This window comes from Procambarus clarkii, chromosome 5, assembly GCF_040958095.1.
Source record: "Procambarus clarkii isolate CNS0578487 chromosome 5, FALCON_Pclarkii_2.0, whole genome shotgun sequence".
Taxonomy (NCBI): domain Eukaryota; kingdom Metazoa; phylum Arthropoda; class Malacostraca; order Decapoda; family Cambaridae; genus Procambarus; species Procambarus clarkii.
In genome coordinates this window covers 12,129,506-12,136,157 of record NC_091154.1, presented here as the reverse complement: position 1 = coordinate 12,136,157, position 6,652 = coordinate 12,129,506, and the positions used below count along the sequence as shown (strand labels likewise).

General features: G+C 43.5%; 1 long non-coding RNA gene across 1 annotated transcript in view; it reads right to left on the bottom strand.

The window, feature by feature from the left end:
* Positions 1 to 257: 257 nt before the first annotated feature.
* The window catches only part of LOC138373299 (uncharacterized), a 111,740-nt gene continuing 105,345 nt past the window's right edge, over positions 258 to 6,652 (bottom strand). The window contains exon 2 of the long non-coding RNA XR_011231137.1: positions 258 to 2,830. This is a non-coding gene — a long non-coding RNA (uncharacterized lncRNA). The remainder of the gene's footprint in view (positions 2,831 to 6,652) is intronic.

Sequence of the window (6,652 nt, the reverse complement as noted above, 5' to 3'; positions counted from 1 at the left end):
ATGGTCATAAAGGCTTAATCAGACCAATTCAATTCAATTTCTTTCTTTATTATGCACCCCATACCCATCCCGTGGGCGGTGGTGTAAAGGATTACAGAGGCACATAATCGGTTCAGGAACTGAACCCTCTAGTTCGTTTAGCTAAGCAAATAACAATTTGTGACGCTAGTTACAAAATTATTAATATTATATATACATGTACACACTCTCATACATACATGTACATTTTCTGACCAGGGGGAGAAAGATACTGGCAGTATGGGGCGTTAAAGTTTATTGAAGATTAAATTCTGCAGAACATGTAAATGTGTAAAGTTCAAATATAAAGTAAGTAATTATATAAAGTTTATATTAAACACGGTTTATATTATAGGCTTATAACAAAGTTGATATTATTAAACTTAATATTGAACATGTAAATATATAAAGTTTCAAAATATATAATTTAAGGACTATATAACGTTTATATTAAAATATATAAAGTAAATATATAAAGTAAGAATTAACAGTAACAATTCCAAGGACTAGATTTAACTTAAAAGGTACACCCGTAGTAAGTATGAGACCTTAGCCTATAGTGACATGGAAACTAATTCTGCAGAAACCTAAAGGTTAACTGGTACTAGAATTAAGGCCGAGTGCAAATGTGTAGTAATTATATAACACTAGGATATAACAGGCAGGACACAAAGAATAACTAATAAGTGAGAGACCACATAACACGTAATGTACCCGGCCAAGAGGCCGTAAAAGACCTAATGGATAAGGAGAAGGGGGTGTGACTACAAGTAGGGCTTACTAGCACCTAGACTGGGCAAAGTATTAGCTGCGGACAGCGGGACACTTGGGGACCGGCGCTGCACCCCCCTTCCCACATGCAGTGGGGAGACAACCGGGACAACTGTGCAAAGCATGACGGGGGTACAAAAGCAGCCGCTTGCAAAGGGGGGGGAGGGTGGGGTTTTGCGAGGGCAGCGGCGAGGGCAGGCGGAGTGAGGCAGAGCCCCAGTGTGCGCCCGTATTTATACAGGCCCCAAACTGCCCGCGCAACGCGCTGCGCAATTGTTTCTTTCTCCCCCGCCAGAAAAATCCCCGCTTGCGATCAAGCAGTGACCATTTTCTGACCAGGGGGAGAAAGATACTGGCAGTATGGGGCGTTAAAGTTTATTGAAGATTAAATTCTGCAGAACATGTAAATGTGTAAAGTTCAAATATAAAGTAAGTAATTATATAAAGTTTATATTAAACACGGTTTATATTATAGGCTTATAACAAAGTTGATATTATTAAACTTAATATTGAACATGTAAATATATAAAGTTTCAAAATATATAATTTAAGGACTATATAACGTTTATATTAAAATATATAAAGTAAATATATAAAGTAAATATATAAAGTAAGAATTAACAGTAACAATTCCAAGGACTAGATTTAACATAAAAGGTACACCCGTAGTAAGTATGAGACCTTAGCCTATAGTGACATGGAAACTAATTCTGCAGAAACCTAAAGGTTAACTGGTACTAGAATTAAGGCCGAGTGCAAATGTGTAGTAATTATATAACACTAGGATATAACAGGCAGGACACAAAGAATAACTAATAAGTGAGAGACCACATAACACGTAATGTACCCGGCCAAGAGGCCGTAAAAGACCTAATGGATAAGGAGAAGGGGGTGTGACTACAAGTAGGGCTTACTAGCACCTAGACTGGGCAAAGTATTAGCTGCGGACAGCGGGACACTTGGGGACCGGCGCTGCACCCCCACCGCAGGCCAGCGGCCGGACCCCCCCCCGAAGGGCGAGTGCCAGCTGGCCGCGTGAGGCACTCAATGTAGCAGAGCAACAACGTCCCGTCTGACGTAGGATGTGAGCACTACTCTTCCGCCTGCCGTTTGCCATTATTTCTGATGTGGCGAGCCCGTCCCGAGACAGCTGGGTGCGGAGCGTAGTCATCTGAAGTCAAGCCTAGCGCCGAGAGGGCAGCGCGTAGGATCCTGGAGAAATCTCGCCTGGTGACAGGAGCGCTTGTAGGATCCGAAGAGTGTTGATTCCTGACCATGTAAGCGATACCTGGTCCAGTCGGAGCGTCGATTTTTTGTCGCGTAGCTCACCTCCCCCGGGCTGAAAGATATAAGGCAGTAAGGGTGGGCAGAAGCGGCATGCAGTGTTATCATGACAGGCAAGAGCACAGACGAGAGGGAAACCCTAGCTGAATCAATACGGAGACGAAAAACGGGGGAGGGAGCCCGGCAGCAGGAATTAAGAGAAACCTTAATTAACAATCCTGGATGAATAAAGAGCATCCGAATAATTATACTGTAGCAATGAAGGGGGGCTAACAAATCTAAGAATCTTCCAGCAAACGGAAGGGGGAAGTACCTTTGCTAAGAGCAAAGGTGGGAGAAAACCGGTAGAACAGCAAGGAGGCACAAAGCAACTATAACAGGGTAAGACGAAACACTATAAATCTTGAATATAAACAATACATATACCAAGAAAGGGTATAACAACTAAGCAACATATACATAAACAATAAAATGGAATAAGAACCAATTCTTAAAGCCAAATCTATAACATGCTTGTGTCCTAATCGGATGTAGAATGTGAGCGGGGAACATTACCCTTGGTCTCTATCCCATCTCTGCCTCCAGACGGGTGATTGGGCTGGATAGAAGCCAAGGAGTCTGCCTTGAGTGGCCGCTGAGTGTAGTCTTGTGTTGTCAATGAGCGTCTGCGAGCCGCAGCTAGTACGCCGTGAACTTCGGCAACATCTTTAGAACAGGAGCAAAGTGAAATCGACGGCAGGGAGCTGCCATTCAGTAACTGTAATAAGGATAATAATAAGAATACAATGTCGTAAATAATCGTACAATGAAGAATACAATGTAATATCGTAAATAACAGATGACGGCAAGTGCCGCAGAATGGAAGAAATTAAGAAAGCAACACCAAACCATAATAACAATTTATATTTTAATAAAATGATACTGGAATGACAGTAACGGTACGGAGTAATATTAATACTGCCATATAGCCCAGCAAATAAAGAGAAGATAATAGTAATAACGTAGGCCCTGGGCGGCTGCATCCCGGCACCGCTGCGTGCGTTGATGGTGATCAGAGGAATATCCGGCTCGCGTTCTCTTCCTCGCCGCAGTAGGGTGTGAAGGGGGGGGGGGGGGTTCCGGCTTGTCGTGGCTGCGAATAAAGGGAACAGAAGAAACCGGCATTGAGCGCCAAGCGGGCAGAGCGCAGTGGAAGGAATAGCGGTTGGAGGTAAGGGGCCCCTAACCTAATGATAGAAGAGGTAAAATTAAATAGAATACTATTACGTAGTAGGAAACAACAATGGCGAAGGAACAAGAAGAGTAAAATAGCCCAGAAGGCCGGATGGCCAAAGAACGTTAGCGACCTATGGCCAACAGCATGCTGGCTGCGCTGGCCAACCAGAAGCTGGCCGACGTCATGCTAACTGACTGGCTTGAGCTTGCCGAAAGGAAGGCCGAATGGCCAGTTTTTTGCATGACACCGTGCGCGAGGCCATGCTAAACTTCTCGGTAGCATCCAAATGTAACTTAATGTACTGTCGATACGATGAAGAATGGGAGGTCAGATATAATGCACAAAATTCAGAATAGAATATATAATGAGGGAAACGAGTGTAATAGGACGAAATAACCGGAGGAGAAAAAGAAAATTTGTGGGGGGGGGGCCACCCGAATGCACTGCAACTAGCGTACCTTAGCTGAAAATAACTTAAAGGCACAGAGGCAAAGCAATAGATTAATACAAATCCTAATTGATAGTCCCTTAATAACAAATTGAACGTGAAACTTAAACAAAGAGTAAATTGCGGGGGCAGCGGCGAGGGCAGGCGGAGTGAGGCAGAGCCCCAGTGTGCGCCCATATTTATACAGGCCCCAAACTGCCCGCGCAACGCGCTGCGCAATTGTTTCTTTCTCCCCCGCCAGAAAAATCCCCGCTTGCGATCAAGCAGTGACCATATATATATACGTATACATATATACATACACATACATATCTAATCACCTACACAAATACACACATCAATAATCTTTGTGTCACAAGTGATCAACAAGAGGCTCACAACAGTCACTATACAAGGCACTTTACATCTATGGTGAGTCACAGTTACTAGTCTTGCTGCACACCCACCCAACTGGGCGGCAGCTTTACAGTCATGTGCATGCATTACCTACAGTAAGCAAATTTTGGATACTTCGCTAAGATTTCGAGCAGCACATCATTATGAATGAAGTACTTACACATTTCTTGGACACTATTGATGGTGTTACCTCTAAATTCCGCGATTTTTTTCACATTCCATTATATAATGACGCAAAGTATGCGAATAGTTCTGCTGACAGAGTTTACATTTAGTCAAATCTACATCAACAGATGTTACAAACTCCCAGAGGTACTTGTAGCCGAGCCTAAGCCTAGCAGTGGTAACATCTAGAAGTCTGCTAACATTATTGGATGACCCATAGACGTGCAGTTCTTCCTACATAATAGAATGATGATAGATGGAGTAACTGGTGTGAATTTCACTTTGCCTCAAGTCTCCGAAATTTAGTTGATGTTCCTGGGATATTGCTGCCCTCAGGCTTCTCAAAGGCAGTCCAAGTTGGTAATCAATTCCCTCTTTACGAGCAAAAGTCTTGGGCAACTCATCAGTTCTCAGTGGCTATTTTTACATTATCATTTACAACTAACTTAAGTTAAATAACAACCAGTAAACAGACTGCTGTTTTCTAATTCTAGTTCAGGCACTTCCTGGGATAAAACGCGAACATTCCTTGAGGAACTGTGAGGTGCTTATCTGTTTTTCCTCGTAACGGTCCCAAAGCTTCCACCAATGTTCCTGTTTCTCTTTATTGCCCTTGCGGCGACTGGACTTTAGCTTTTGATCAGAAACCAGTTGGTATTGCAAGGTTACCAGGGACGCCTCACGGTATAGTAAGGGGATTAAAATATATAAAGCCAAGTTGTCCCTCACTGCCCTTTGATTCAGACGCTGGTGCCATCCTTCTACGTCATTGTTGGTCCTCACCAGTCGTCTAAATGCACACCAGTTCCTCAATTCCCACACACTGTTGCACAGCCACGTATTTTTTTATGTAATGAGTTAATTGTGTCGTTAAGGGTGGACTGCTATCCGACTTTTCTAATTCAGCAAACGCCTTACAGTTATGCAGTACATACGTACCACATAAATACGTGTGTGTTACACACGTACACACACACCTTGTCAAGCACAAGACGAACCTTGAAAAAGTTTAGTGGTATGCCAATAGGCTAGTCCCAGGACTAAGAGGCATGAGTTACGAGGACAGGCTGCGAGAAATGCACCTCATGACACTGGAAGACAGAAGAGTAAGGGGAGACATGATAACTACCTACAAAATTCTCAGAGCAATTGATAGGGTACATAAAGATAAACTGTTTAACACGGGTGGTAGGCGAACAAAGGGACACAGGTGGAAACTTAGTACCCAAATGAGTCACTGGGATGTTAGAAAGAACTTTTTCAGTGTCAGAGTAGTTAATAGATGGAATGCATTAGGCAGTGATGTGGTGGAGGCTGACTCCATACACAGTTTCAAATGCAGATATGATAGAGCCCAGTAGGCTCAGGAATCTGTACATCAGTTGATTGCCAGTTGAGAGGTGGGACCAAAGAGCCAGAGCTCAACCCCCGCAACCACAACTAGGTGAGTATACACACACACGTACGCACACACACACACGTACACACACACACACACACAGACACAAACATACACACACTAATGCCTCTATTCACCTTGCAGTAAATAGGAACCTGAAAGTCAGGAAGCTGCTAAAGGCTGCATCTTGGGGATGTGTGTGTGTGTGTGTTAGATAAAAATATATGTTGCTTAGATATAATGGAGGAAAAGAGGCCTAGAGTCGGTACATTAGACAACTGACGCTTAGAAAGGCGGGGTCCAAGAGCTAACAGCTAAATCTTGGAAATAATAAATTAAAATATTTAATACACACACATACATGTTTCACATGAATTTGGCTGAGGGCTGATGGCCCCGTCGACGGGGAAGGAAGTCGGCGGTTGATCAAAGGCCTCCCACATCCTCCACATACCTGAGGATTATTCCGGCTTAATTTTAAACGGAAGTAATGTCTTGGCATTTACGGCTTCAGCGGGTGGGCGGGTCCGTGGGTTTATTACACTATGAGTGAAAACAATCGCCTATTCTCTATTTTATATTGCCGCTTGTAGAGCTAGAAGCTGTTGCCTCTTGTGTGCGTTGCACAAGGGGATTAATATCTGGATTAATATCTTTGAATATTTCCAGTATTTTTTAAGGTATCGCTTAAATACCGAAGATACTGTTATTGGACACCGCTTAATTGACAATGTCTCAACAACGCAGGCTGAAGATGTGCGTGGCTCCTGCTACTGCAATGATGCTCATTTGCTTTTCAATGATGCGCCTTAGTTGTCCCCTCTCTAACTTACCGTTCTAAATACCCCTTCTCCATCTCTCGCAAACATTCCCCCCTCATACATCTCCCCCCTTTTCTCCTGTCCCCCTATCCATCTTTGTTCCCCTGTCCCTCACTTTGTCCCCTTGCCCACAT